We start from the raw sequence: 15,109 nt of genomic DNA, 5'->3' as shown, positions 1-15,109 counted from the left end.
TATAGGCGGGGTTTAACCATATTTGTGGCTGTGGTAACTAGTTCGTCCACTAAACCCGCGGAATCCAAAATTGTTATTAAAATCCAGTTACAAAAAGGCTAGCAAGACGAAATAGCTCGAAAGTTAACGAAATAATTTTTGTCCTGAAAATAAAATATTGAATCCCTTCTACAAGAACGTGAGTAGATAATTATGTTCAATTATTAATATTAACTTTGTATTGGTAGCTAAACGTTAGCTAGCTAACACGCCTCGACAACATTTAACGTTACTAGCTAAATGTAATAGTATGACATTAACCCAACCCATAGGCCTCGAATGTTACTGTTACGATAATTGCATACACGTTAACTGTAGCTTTAGTGTTTAGTGCAGTATTTCAAMTAAAAACATGTGCATTAAAAAGTAGTAAGTGAACTGCATAGTCTATCGAGTCGGGGAAAGTCTGGCTYCTCACTCAGGACTGATTTCTGAGAACAACATGTCTACAACTTCATCTTCTGTAAGCTGTCAAACTATCGTAAATAAAGCACCAGCTAACTTACACGCGGTTTATCAGTGCCCAAAATCACTTGCTAGCTCAGTTCCTGTTTGTCAATGTAGCTAGCAGGCACATTGAGCAGTATTGATATGCAGTACGCAAACGAGTCGTTATTTTTGAACGACTCTTTACTGACTAGTCATTATTAAATTGAACGAGTCACTGAGAAACTAGTCTTTCGTTTGACGTGCTCCGACAAATGTCTATTAACCAGATAGTAAACAGTAGCAGCAGCTTATGTGAGGGGTCAGTGCAGTTAACTATTTAGCAGTCTTATGGCTTGGGGGTAGAAGCTGTTCAGGGTCCTGTTGGTTCCAGACTTGGTGCGTAGGTACTCTGTGCCGTAGTAGAGAGGACAGTCGTTGACAACAATTGTTAGGACCTTCCTTTGACAGCACCTGGTATTCTAAACTGAAGATCATGATTAGTTGATTATTGGAGTCAGGTGTGTTAACGGGGGCTGGGACAAAAGTGTGACACCAATCAGTCCCCCGAGGACTGGAGTTCCCCATCCCTGCTCTACCCTCTGTAGTGCCCTGGGGTCAGGTGCCAAGCAGTTATAATACCAAGCGGTGATGGAGCCAGTCAAGATGCTCTCAATGGTGCAGTTATATWTCTTTTTGAGGATCTGAGGGCCCATGCCAAATCTTTTCAGCCTCCTGAGGGGGAAGAGGCATTGTTGTGCCCTCTTCACAACTGTGTTGGTGTTTTTGGACTAGTGCTGTGTGATATGGTCAAAATATCATATCACTATTTATTTTAATTTTTTGATGGTGTGACGGTATTAAAATAATTGTATTTGTCACATACACGTGTTTAGCAGATGTTATTGCGGGTGTAGTGAAATGCGGGTGTAGTGAAATGCTTGTGTTTCTAGCTCTAACAGTACAGCAATATCTAACAGTAATATCTAACAATTGCACAACAATACACACAAATCTAAAGTAAAGGAATGGAATTAAAAATATATAAATATTGGGCGAGCAATGTCAGAGCGGCATAGACTTAGATACAGTGGGATAGAATACGGTATATACATGTGAGATGAGTAATGCAAAATATGTTAACATTATTAAAGTGACTAGTGTTATATTATTTTTATTTAACTAGGCAAGTCAGTTAAGAACAAATTCTTATTTAGAATGATGGCCTACCAAAAGGCCTCCTGCGTGGACGGGGGCTGGGATTAAAAAAATAAAAATAATATAGGACAAAAGACGCAACACAACACTACATAAAGAGAGACCTAAAACAACAACATAGCATGGCAGCAACACATGACACCACAGCATGGTAGCAACTAGGGTTGCACATTTTGGGGAATATTCAGAGGTGGAAACTTTCTGTGGGAATTAATGGGAAAATATGGGAATTAATATTAATACCATTTAAATGTAGATGTTTTTTGCATTGGGATATACACTGCTCAAAAAAATGAAGGGAACACTTAAACAACACAATGTAACTCCAAGTCAATCACACTTCTGTGAAATCAAACTGTCCACTTAGGAAGCAACACTGATTGACAATAAATTTCACATGCTGTTGTGCAAATGGAATAGACAAAAGGTGGAAATTATAGGCAATTAGCAAGACACCCCCAATAAAGGATGGTTCTGCAGGTGGTGACCACAGACCACTCTCAGTTCCTATGCTTCCTGGCTGATGTTTTGATCACTTTTGAATGCTGGCGGTGCTTTCACTCTAGTGGTAGCATGAGACGGAGTCTACAACCCACACACAAGTGGCTCAGGTAGTGCAGCTCATCCAGGAGGCACATCAATGCAAGCTGTGGCAAGAAGGTTGGCTGTGTCTGTCAGCGTAGTGTCCAGAGCATGGAGGCGCTACCAGGAGACAGGCCGATACATCAGGAGACGTGGAGGAGGCCGTAGAGGGCAACAACCCAGCAGCAGGACCGCTACCTCCACCTTTGTGCAAGAGAGAGCACTGCCAGAGCCCTGAAAAATGACCTCCAGCAGGCCACAAATGTGCCTGCTGTTCTGTCAGGGGCAGAACACAGATTACCTTGTCAGCTCGGGGATTCAATCTTGTAACCTACAGTTAACTAGCTAAGCTCTACACCACCTGATTACATTGCACTCCACGAGGAGCCTGCCTGTTACGCGAATGCAGTAGAAGCCAAGGTAAGTTGCAGCTAGCATAAACTTATCTTATAAAAAACAATCAATCAAAATCACTAGTTAATAACACATGGTTGATGATATTACTAGTTTATCTAGCGTGTCCTGCGCTAGCGTGTCCTGCGTTGCATATAATCGATGCGGTGCTTACGTTGCTCCAATGTGTACCTAACCATAAACATCAATGCCTTTCTTAAAATCAATACACAGAAGATATATTATTTTAAACCTGCATATTTAGCTAAAAGAAATCCAGGTTATGCAGCGAATATTAACCAGGTGAAATTGTGTCACTTCTCTTGCGTTCATGGCACGCAGAGATCAGTGTATATGCAACAGTTTGGGCCGCCTAATTTGCCAGAATTTTACGTAATATGACATAACATTGAAGGGTTGCGAATGTTAACAGATAATCTTCGATTTGATGCCACCGCGTTAATGAATAAAACTATTCGGAACGGTTCCGATTTCCTGAAAGAGAATAAAACGTCTTGTTGTTCGAGATGAATATTTCCGGAGTGCGACCTAGTATATGACCTAAGGCTCGTATTCCGTGTGTTATTAATGTATAGACTAAGTCTATGAATTTTGGTAGAGCAAGCTCGTGACGACGGTGGTAAGCAGCAGCAAGCTCGTGAAGCAATTCAATTCAAACAGCACTTTGTGCGTTTGCCAGAACATCCTTCGCTGGCGTGCAAGCGCTAATTCAACTCCCAAGATTATGCGGTTGTACCGGATGTGAAATGGCTAGCTAGTTAGCGGAATGCACGCTAAAGCGTTCAAACTCACTCGCCTTGAGACTTGGAGTAGTTATTCCTTGCCTCTGCAATGTAAGCTGCTTCGAGGGTCGCTGTAGTCGTTGTGTTCGCTCGTTCAGCCAGGTAGAGCGAGAGATGGGATGAAGCTATACTGTACCTGCAATACTAAAGTGCCTATAATGAAATCCAAAAGTCAAAGTTAATGAAATGACAAATGGTAGAAGAAATAGTTCCCCGAATAATCCTAATAAGTAATGAAACAGACCTAAAAACTTCCTACTGGGAAATTGAAGACTCATGTTAAAAAAGGAAACCAACCACTGTCATATGTTCATGGTTCTGAGCAAGGAACTTAAAACCATTACTTTTCTACAGGCACAAGATTGCACTTTTACTCTTCTCAACACTGTTGTTTGCATATTTAAACCAAATGAACACGCTCACATATTAATTGAGGCTAAATGATTTTAATGATGTGAATAGATTAAGTTAAAAAAGTGTGTCATATCAGTATGTTAATTGGCATATCCCCCCCCCCCCCCCCCCCCAATATCCATGTTGCGTTGAAAAATCATAATCGGTTGCCTCTAAAAGTACACAGGCTTTCTCCTACATTAGCTGCAGTGAAATGTCTCCACACATAAGGTGGTGCCCGGGGCATTTTCCTGTAAAGATGAGAAAAAAACGAGTAAAAAAAWAAAAACGAAATGCAATTCCATGTACAGATAAATAGTTAACCAGTTAGATTAAACAACTCCCTTGTAAGAACTGTTTTCAAATGAAACATGTACGGAAACAGGTGAATTAACACTCCTCAGTTAGCAGGCTCAAGCAAGCTAAACCCCACATGGTAGCAAAAACTAACTAGGAGAAATTGTTAACAAGTTAGAAATTATCTAAACACACTTTGCTGTAGGCTACTATTTACTAGTAAACAAAAAATCATGTCATATAAAATATATTCACCCCACCCAGTATTGTCATCAAAACTTACCAGAAASCATGTAGTCCTTGGCTCAGACAGTGTAGTAGTGTGGGCTCAATAGCATGTCATTAGTGTGCAGGATCTTGAGAATCAGCTGTACATGTGATGGAAGAGTGCACTGCACATGTGATGGATGAATGCACAGTGCATGCAGAGGGTTGCAATTCCATTGAATTGGGGATAGTTTATCCAAAATATGCCACAAGACCTAGAATTGCCTTATGTGTATACCACAAAGGTTCACRGTTATAAGATAATTTCCTGGAAAGTTTCCAGCCCATTGCAACACATGGCAGCAGCACAACATGGTAGCAGCACAAAATATGGTACAAACATTATTGGGCACACACAACAGCACAAAGGACAAGAAGGTGGAGACAACAATACATCACACAAAGCAGCTACAACTGCCAGTAAGAGTGTCCATGATTGAGTCTTTGAATGAGGAGATTGAGCTAAAGCTGTCCAGTTTGAGTGTTTGCAGCTTGTTCCAATCGCTAGCTGCAGCGAATTGAAAAGACGAGTGACCCAGGGACGTGTGTGCTTTCGGGACCTTAAACAGAATGTGACTGGCAGAATGGGTGTTGWATGTGGAGGACGAGGGCTGCAGTAAATATCTCAGATGGGGGGAGTGAGGCCTAAGAGGATTTTTATAAATAAGCATCAACCAGTAGGTCTTGTGACAGGTAAACAGAGATGACCAGTTTACAGAGGAGTATAGAGTGCAGTGATGTGTTCTATAAGGTGCATTGGTGGCAAATCTGATGGCCGAATGGTAAAGAACATCTAGCCGCTCGAGAGCACCCTTACCTGCCGATCTATAAATTACGTCTCCGTAGTCTAGCATGGGTAGGATAGTCATCTGAATAAGGGTTAGTTTGGCAGCTAGGTTGAAAGAGAAGCGATTAGGATAGAGGAAAACAAGTCTAGATTTAACTTTAGCCTGCAGCTTTGATATGTGTTGAGAGAAGGACAGTTGTACCGTCTAGTTATACTCCCAAGTACTTGCATGAGGTGACTACCTCAAGCTCTGAACCCTCAGAGGTAGTAATCACACCTGTGGGGAGGGGCATTCTTCTTACCAAACCACATGGCATTTGCTTTGGAGGCGTTCAGAACAAGGTTAAGGGCAGAGAAAGCATGTTGGACACTAAGAAAGCTTTGTTGTAGAGCGTTTAACACAATTCGGGGAGGGGCCAGCTGAGTATAAGACTATKATCTGCATATAAATGGATGAGAGCTTCCTACTGCCTGAGCTATGTTGTTGATGTAAATTGAGAAGAGCGTGGGGCCTAGGATTGAGCCTTGGTACTCCCCTGGTGATGCGTTGGGCAGACCGTACCACCCTCTGAAGAGCACTGAGGTTGCGGGCGGTGCAGTTGCCGTACCAGGCGGTAATACAGCCCGACAGGATGCTCTCAATTGTGCATCTGTAAAAGTTTGAGGGGTTAAGTTGCCAAGACAAATTTCTTTCAGCCTCCTGAGGTTGAAGAGGCGCTATTGCGCCGCCTTCACCACACTGTCTGTGTGGGTGGACGATTTGAGTTTGTCAGTGATATGTACGTCGAGGAACTTAAAGCTTTCCATCTTCTCCACTACGGTCCCGTCGATTTGGATAGGGGGYTGCTCCCTCTGCTGTTTCCTGACATTCACGATCAACTCCTTTTTTTTTTGTTGACGTTGGGTGAGAGGTTATTTTCCTGGCACCACACTTCCAGGGCCCTCACCTCCTCCCTATAGGCTGTCTCGTCATTGTTGGTAATCAGGCCTACTATTTGATAGTATTTCATGTATTTTTAAATAAAGAAGTTATACATTTGCATTATGAGTAGTGCGTGACTTTAGGGTGGCAACACATATATTCMAAATTATTTCAATGGGGCTTTCTCCATTCTGATTGTTTTATACTGTTCAATTCAACTTCAACCAAAAGTAATTTTTGCAATTTTCAACAATTTTCTGATTTGCGATCATTTCTATACTGCAACGTAGGGCTGCACGATATGGGCAAACAATCTAGGCCTTGTTTTTAATTGGACTTGCGATTTAGAGCAAAACACTTAGGTGAACTGTTGGAATCATGGAAATGGAATGATTATTCTAATTCTATAAGTAGAATATAATAATGGGCACTTTGAATAGTGTTGTTTGACATGACGACAAATGAAACCGCCAGGGAGGAGTTATTGTGACAGGGTAGGAACCTACGTGTTTCCTAGGTGACCCTATAATCTTTTGCTACTTTGAATGTTTTCTCTTAGCTACTTCATGTAGCTAACATGTTAATGCTTTGCATATTCCTCTTTTCAGTTTTGCATTCGTGCAAATCTGAAAGTGCGAACCACCGCATTTAACCATGGAAAGATGACCGAGAATATGGCCGAACACAAACACTGTAGTTATTCCCTCCGCGGCAATCAAACAAGCAAAATGTTAGTATAGGGACAAAGTGAAGTCGCAGTTCAACAGCTCAGACACGAGACATATGTGGCAGGGTCTACAGACAATCACGGACTACAAAAAGATAATCAGCCARGTCACGGACACCGACATCTTGCTTCCAGAGAAATTAAACACCTTCTTTGCCCGCTTTGAGGATAATACAGTGCCCCCGACGCGGCCCACTTCCAAGGACTGTGGGCCCTCTGTGGCCGACGTGAGTAAGACATTTTAAACGTGTTAACCCTCGCAAGGCTGCCGGCCCAGACGCCATCCCTAGCCACTTCCTCAGAGCATGCACAGACCAGCTGGCTGGTGTTTACAGACATATTCAATCTCTCCCTATCCCAGTCTGCTGTCCCCACATGCTTCAAGATGGCCACCATTGGTCCTSTACCCAAGAAGGCAAAGGTAACTGAACTGAATGACTATCGCCCCAGTAGCACTCACTTCTGTCATCATGAAGTYCTTTGAGAGACTAGTCAAGGATCATATCAACTCCACCTTACCTGTCACCCTAGACTCACTGCCATTTACATACCGCCCCAATAGGTCCACAGACGATGCGATCGCCATCACACTGCACACTGCCCTGTCCCATCTGGACAAGAGGAATACCTATGTAAGAATGCTGTTCATTGACTACAGCTCAGCATTCAACACCATAGTTCATCATTAAGCTTGAGGCCCTGGCTCTCAACCCCGCACTGTGCGATTGGGTCCTGGACTTCCTSACAGGCCACCCCCAGGTGGTGAAGGTGGGAAACAACATCTCCACTTCGCTGATCCTCAACACTGGGGCCCCACAAGGGTGCGTGCTCAGCCCCCTAGTGTACTCCCTGTTCACCCATGACTGTGTGGCCATGCAAGCCTCCAACTCAATCATCAAGTTTGCAGACTACACAACAGTAGTAGGCTTGATCACCAAAAACGACGAGACAGCCTATAGGGAGGAGGTGAGGGCACTCGGAGTGTGGTGTCAGGAAAACAACCTATCACTCAACGTCAACAGAACAAAGGAGATGATCGTGGACTTCAGGAAACAGCAGAAAAACCCAAACCGGTCCGTGCATCAATACTGGTATATTCTAAAATACGGTATACCACCCAGCCCTAGTTTGGACCATGAAAATCCTTTGTGATGTAGACACCGAAGAACTTGAAGCTCTCGACACGCTCCACTACAGCCCTGTCAATATGAATGGGGGCATGTTCGGCACTCCGTTTCTGATAGCCCATGATCAGCTCCTTTGTCTTGCTGAAGCTGAGGGAGAGGTTGTTTTCCTGGTACCACATTGCAAAGTCTCTGACTTCTTCCCTATAGGCTCTCATTGTCGTGAGTGATCTATCCCCATCTATCTTCTGAGCTCGTGCTACTAGGTGACCTAAACTGGGACATGCTTAACACCCCGGCCATCCTACAATCTAAGCTTGATGCCCTCAATCTCACACAAATCATCACTGAACCTACCAGGTACAACCCCAAATCTGTAAACACGGGCACCCTCATAGATATCATCCTAACTGACTCCCCCTCCAAATACACTGCTGTTTTCAATCAAGATCTCAGCGATCACTGCCTCATTGCCTGCATCCGTAATGGGTCTGCGACCAAACGATCACCCCTCATCACCGTCAAACGCTCCCTAAAACACTTCAGAGAGCAGGCCTTTCTAATTGACCTGGCCGGGGTATCCTGGAATGACATTGACCTCATCCCATCAGTAGAGGATGCCTGGTTATTCTTTAAAAGTGCCTTCCTCACCATCTTAAATAAGCATGCCCCCTTCAAAAAATTTAGAACTAGGAATAGATATAGTCCTTGGTTGACTCCAGACCTGTCTGCCCTTGACCAGCACAAAAACATCCTGTGGCGTTCTGCATTAGCATCGAATAGCCCCCGTGATATGCAACTTTTCAGGGAAGTTAGGAACAAATATACACAGGCAGTTAGGAAAGCTAAGGCCAGCTTTTTCAAACAGAAATTTGCATCCTGTAACTTTAACTCAAAGTTCTGGGACACTGTAAAGTCCATGGAGAATAAGAGCACCTCCTCCCAGCTGCCCACTGCTCTAAGGCTAGGAAACACAGTTACCACCGATAAACCCACTATAATTGAGAATTTCAATAAGCAGGTGCTTTCCACCTGGCTACCCCTTCCCCGGTCAACTGCCCGGCACCCTCCACAGCAATCCGCCAAAGCCCCCACCATTTCTCCTTCACCCAAATCCAGATTGCTGATGTTCTGAAAAAGCTGCAAAATCTGGACCCCTACAAATCAGCCGGGCTAGACAATCTGGACCCTCTCTTTCTAAAATGATCTGCCGAAATTGTTTTAACCAATATTACTAGCCTGTTCAACCTCTCTTTCGTATCGTCTGGGATTCCCAAAGATTGGAAAGTTGCTGCGGTCACCCCCCTCTTCAAAGGGGGTGACACTCTAGACCCAAACTGCTACAGACCTATATCTATCCTACCCTGTCTTTCTAAGGTCTTTGAAAGCCAAGTTAACCTCTTTCAGCTAGGGGGCACTATTTTTATGTTTGGAAAAAATAACGTTCCCAAGGTAAACAGACTATTTCTCATGCCCAGATGCTAGAATATGCAATAAATTGACAGATTAGGATAGAAACACTCTAAAGTTTCCAAAACTGTCAAAATATTGTCTGTGAGATATACAGAACTGATTTTGCAGCGAAAACCTGAGGAAATCCAACCCGGAAGTGCCTTTTATTTGGAAAAATCCCTGTTCCATTGCCTGCCCCTCCATTTTAAAGGGTATCAACCAGATTCCTTTTCCAATGGTTTCCTCAGGCTGTGACCAGGCTTTAGACATAGTTTCAAGCTTTTATTTTGAAAAATGAGCGAGATTTATCAAAATGCGTCAGGTGTCCTTTGATTAGTTCATGTGCCCGAGAGTTGTAGCTCGACATTTTCTTTCTCTGTAGTATTGAATAGTTTCCGTCCGGTTGAAAATTTATTGATTTAGTCAAACTGAGGATTGATTAATTAAAACGTTTGACATGTTTCTACGAACATTACGGATACTTTTTGGAATTTTCGTCTGCCCTTCAGGACCGGAACGAGGCCTGTGGTTTTCTGAACATAACGCGCAAACCAAATGGCGGTTTTTGGTTAAAAAACTATCTTTATCGAAACAAAAATAACATTTATTGTATAACTGGGAGTCTCGTGAATGCAAACATCCGAAGACCATCAAAGGTAAGCGATTAATTTTATTGGTTTTCTGACTTTCGTGACCAAGCTAATTTGCGGCTAGCTGTTCTCACTGTTTTGTCTAGTGATTGATAAACTCACAAACGCTTGGATTGCTTTCGCTGTAAAGCATATTTTAGGTGGATAGGTGGATTAACAACAAGCTAAGCTGTGTTTTGGTATATTTCACTTGTGATTTCATGATTATAAATATATATWTWTTTWTTTTATTTGGCGCTCTGCAATTCAGCGGTTGTTTACGAAAATGATCCCGCTAAAGGGATCCGTGCGTCAAGAAGTTAACAAACAGATTACCGACCATTTCGAATCCCACCGTACCTTCTCCACTATGCAATCTGGTTTCAGAGCTGCTCATGGGTGCACCTCAGCCACGCTCAAGGTCCTAAACGACATCATAACCACCATCGATAAGAGACATTACTGTGCAGCCGTAWTCATCGACCTGGCCAAGGCTTTCGACTCTGTCAATCTCCACATTCTTATCGGCAGACTCAACAGCCTTGGTTTCTCAAATGATTGTCTCGCCTGGTTTACCAACTACTTCTCTGATAGAGTTCAGTGTGTCAAATCGGAGGGCCTGTTGTTCGGACCTCTGGCAATCTCTATGGGGGTGCCACAGGGTTCAATTCTTGGGCCGACTCTCTTCTCTGTATACATTAATGATGTCGCTCTTGCTGCTGGTGATTCTCTGATCCACCTCTACGCAGACGACACCATTCTGTATACTTCTGGCCCCTCTTTGAACACTGTGTTAACTAACCTCCAGACGAGCTTCAATGCCATACAACTCTCCTTCCGTGGCCTCCAACTGCTCTTAAATGCAAGTAAAACTAAATGCATGCTATTCAATCGATCACTGCCCGCCCGTCCAGCATCACTACTCTTGATGGCTCTGACTTGGAATACGTGGACAACTACAAATACCTAGGTGTCTGGTTAGACTGTAAACTCTCCTTCCAGACTCGCATTAAGCATCTCCAATCCAAAATTAAATCTAGAATCGGCTTCCTATATCGCAACAAAGCATCCTTCGCTCATGCTGCCAAACATACCCTCGTAAAACTGACCATCCTACCGATCCTCGAATTCGGCGATGTCATCTATAAAATAGCCTCCAACACTCTACTCAACAAATTGGATGCAGTCTATCACAGTGCCATCCGTTTTGTCACCAAAGCCCCATACACTACCCACCACTGCGACCTGTACACTCTCGTTGGTTGGCCCTCGCTTCATACTCGTCGCCAAACCCACTGGCTCCAGGTKATCTACAAGTCTCTGCTAGGTAAAGCCCCGCCTTATCTCAGCTCACTGGTTACCATAGCAGCACCCACTCATAGCACGCGCTCCAGCAGGTATATCTCACTGGTCACCCCCAAAGCCAATTCCTCCTTTGGTCGCCTTTCTTTCCAGTTCTCTGCTGCTACTGACTGGATCGAAATGCAAAAAACACTGAAGCTGGAGACTCATATCTCCNGCAAAAAACACTGAAGCTGGAGACTCATATCTCCCTCACTAGCTTTAAGCACCAGCTGTCAGAGCAGCTCACAAATCACTGCACCTGTAAATAGCCCATCAAACTACCTCATCCCCATACTGTATTTATWTATTTATCTTGCTCCTTTGCACCCCAGTATCTCTACTTGCACATTCATCTACCATTCCAGTGTTTTAATTGCTATATTGTAATTACTTCGCCACCATGGCCTATTTATTGCCTTACCTCATTTGCACTCACTGTATATAGACTTTTGTTTTATTTTTTTTCTACTGCATTATTGACTGTATGTTTTGTTTATTCCATGTGTAACTCTGTGTTGTATGTGTCAAATTGTTATGCTTTATCTTGGCCAGGTCACAGTTGCAAATGGGAACTTGTTCTCAACTAGCCTACCTGGCTAAATAAAGGTGAAATAAAGTATAAAGTAATCAGGCCTACCACTGGTGTCGTCGGCAAACTTCATGATGGTGTTGGAGTCGTGCCATGCAGTTGTTGGTGAACAGGGAGTACAAGAGGGGACTAAGCATGCACCCCTGAGGGGCCCCTGTGTTGAGGGTCAGTGTGGTGGATGTGTTGTTGCCTACCCTCACCACCTGGGGGGTGTCCCGTCAGGAAGTCCAGGATCCAGTTGCAGAGGGAGGTGTTTAGTCCCAGTGTCCTTCAAGCTTAGTGATAAGCTTGAAGGGCACTATGGTGTTGAACTCTGAGCTATAGTCAATGAACAACATTCTCACATAGGTCTTCCTTTTGTCCAAGTGGGAAAGGATAGTCTAGGAGTTCAATAGAGATGGTGTCATCTGTTTGGGGCGGCTTACGAATTGGCTACAGGGCAATAGTCATTAAGACCGGTTACCTTGGTGTTCTTGGGCAGAGGGAGTATAAATAATCATACAACTTATGGATATTAAACATTTATGTACATACAAGTGTCATATCGGTTAAAAGCTTAAATTCGTGTTAATCTAATTGCACTGCCCGATTTACAGTAGGCTTTACAGCGAAAGCATGCCATGGGATTGTTTGAGGACGGCGCCTCACATCAAAATATTTTCCCGCCGGCACAGGTTTCATAAATTCACAAATGCCGATTTAAATATTCACTTACTGTTTGAAAATCTTCCTCTGATTTGTCATCCAGAGGGTCCCAGCTACAACATGTAGTGTTGTTTTATTAGATAAAATCTTTCTTTATATCCCAAAAGGTCAGTTTAGTTGGCGCCATCGAATTGAGTAATCAACTCGTTCAACAGGCAGAGAAAGGAATCGAAAAAGCTACCGCTAAACTTTGTTAAAACAAGACAAAATACGTTTCTATTTAATCCTCAGATACCCTAAAATGTAATTAAACTATAATATTTCATACGGAAAGAAGTATGTTCAATGGGAAAACGATATTAGCGGGTACGTGTCCACGTACGTAGGTGCGCGCGCATAGACGAATTTCCAAGTCTGTTCAAGGTTTCAGGCTTGTTTCTGTTCTTCCAAAACAAAGACAATTGACACCCAGTGGAAGACATAGGAATTGCATACTGGGAGCTAGATTACATTTTTTTACCTAATACGTTCCATTGGAAGAGCATGGGCGCTCAAAAAAAACAAACTCTGGTTGGTTTTTCTTTGGATTTTCTCCTACCATATCTATTGTGTTATAGTCTCCTACATTATTTTAAAATTTCTACAAATTTCTGAGTTTTCTTTCCAATGGTACCAATTATATGCATATCCTGGCTTCAGGGCCTGAGCGACAGGCAGTTTACTTTGAGCACGTCAAGTCAGGCATAAATTGAGAGAAATAGATCCTAGCCTGAATTAACAAACAGTGCCGTTCAAGAAGAGTTAAAAAAATATTTACCAAATAAAGTAACGCAACATAGCAATAACGAGGTTATATACAGTCAGTGTGCGGGGGTACAGGTTAGTTGAAGTAATTTGTACATGTAGGGGTGAAGTGACTATGCTTAGATAATAAACAGCGAGTAGCAGCAGTGTACAAAACAAATGGGGGGGTGTCAATGTAATATCCGGTGGCCGTTTGATTAATTGTTCAGCAGTCTTATGGCTTGGGGGTAGAAGCTGTTAATTAAGGAGCCTTTTGGTCCTAGACTTGGCTCTCCGGTACCGCTTGCCATGCGGTAGCTGAGAAAACAGTCTATAACTTGGGTGACTGGAGTCTCAGACAATTTTATGGGCTTTCCTCTGACACCGCCTATTATATAGGTTCTGGATTGCAGGAAGTTTGGCCCCAGTGATGTACTGGGCCGTACTACCCCCTGTAGCGCCTTACGGTCAGATGCCGAGCAGTTGCCATACCAGGCGGTGATGCAACCGGTCAGGATGCTCTCGATGGTGCAGCTGTAGAACTTTTTGAGGATCTGAGGACCCATGACAAATCTTTTCAGTCTCCTGAGGGGGAAAGGTGTTGTCGTGCCCTCTTCACGACTGTCTTGGTGTGTTTGGACCATGATCGTTCGTTGGTGATGTGGACCCGCTCCACTACAGCCCCTGTTAATGAGGGCCTGTCCGCCTTTTCCTGGAGTCCACGATCAGCTCCTTATCAACTGGATTCAGCCGCGGGACAATTTTTCTTGAGCGGATGGTCTGGGGGCCTGGACATAATTATAAATCATTTGTAGACTGAAAATTGACCCGCAGGATACCCAAACAGATATAATATTTGACCAAAACATAGTCATTTCAAACCTTGCTTACATTTGCATACGATCACGTGTCTCTTTATTATGCATGGGAATACTTGGGAACAGATCTCCAAAATTAAAATCACTTGGAGCTGATTTCCTGGTGTTTTTAGTCTTAAAAAAAAWAAATATTGCTCAGAAAACTTGGGAGGCCAAATAAAACCGCTTGCTGGCCACCATTTGGGGAACCCTGATATAAACCCTGGATTGCTGATGCTTTGTATTGGCCAGTGAGAGGCTTTGAAGCCACTGGAGTGTGAGGCCAGTCACGGCCTTCCTATTAATCTATATCCCCTACAAACCTCACTACCCCCCCACCACCACCCAAAATACCACCCCAGCCCCGTCCAACCTCTGACCCTGTCAAACTCTCCCATACAATTGACAATAAAATACAACATGTTCATCCGTTTCTTCCACCATACACCCATCACACATTCCAGTAACATGCTTCCCTACCAAGTTCAAATAATTCAATCCCATATGCCTTAATCTCATCCTACACTCTCTTGAAAAACAACAGAACAGATGACCAGAGAACTGGAATGACATTTAATCTCTCGGGTGGCCAACACGAAAGCCACGCCACCAGTCTTCTGATCTGACCCGGTGGGTCATAGCTCAATAGCCCAGCATCAATAACCCAACAAGCAAACTAGGTGACCCAGCTGGCTGGTTCAAAATAATCCAACGTGTGTTCTGTCCAATATTTATCCAAATTGGGTTGTTTTTAACCCAGCATTTTTTTGTTGTTGACAACATTACTTAATCTCTTCTGTTCCCATTACAAGACCCAATTTCTTGTACAGAT

At 43.3% G+C, this 15,109-nt stretch overlaps 1 protein-coding gene across 3 annotated transcripts in view; it reads left to right on the top strand.

The window, feature by feature from the left end:
- The first annotated feature begins 43 nt into the window (after positions 1–43).
- Positions 44–15,109, top strand: part of eme1 (essential meiotic structure-specific endonuclease 1) — a 29,737-nt gene continuing 14,671 nt past the window's right edge. For 2 of the 3 annotated variants that reach the window (XM_024008337.2, XM_024008335.2), the window contains exon 1: positions 44–178. The gene's annotated coding sequence lies outside the window, so the exon portion shown is untranslated. Of the gene's footprint in view, positions 179–2,621; positions 2,686–15,109 lie in introns of those variants that run through there. The other variant, XM_024008336.2, reaches the window with a different exon arrangement.

This window comes from Salvelinus sp. IW2-2015, linkage group LG18 (genome assembly GCF_002910315.2).
Source record: "Salvelinus sp. IW2-2015 linkage group LG18, ASM291031v2, whole genome shotgun sequence".
In the NCBI taxonomy this organism is placed as follows: Eukaryota; Metazoa; Chordata; class Actinopteri; order Salmoniformes; family Salmonidae; genus Salvelinus; species Salvelinus sp. IW2-2015.
This window is presented reverse-complemented; position numbering and strand designations above follow the sequence as displayed.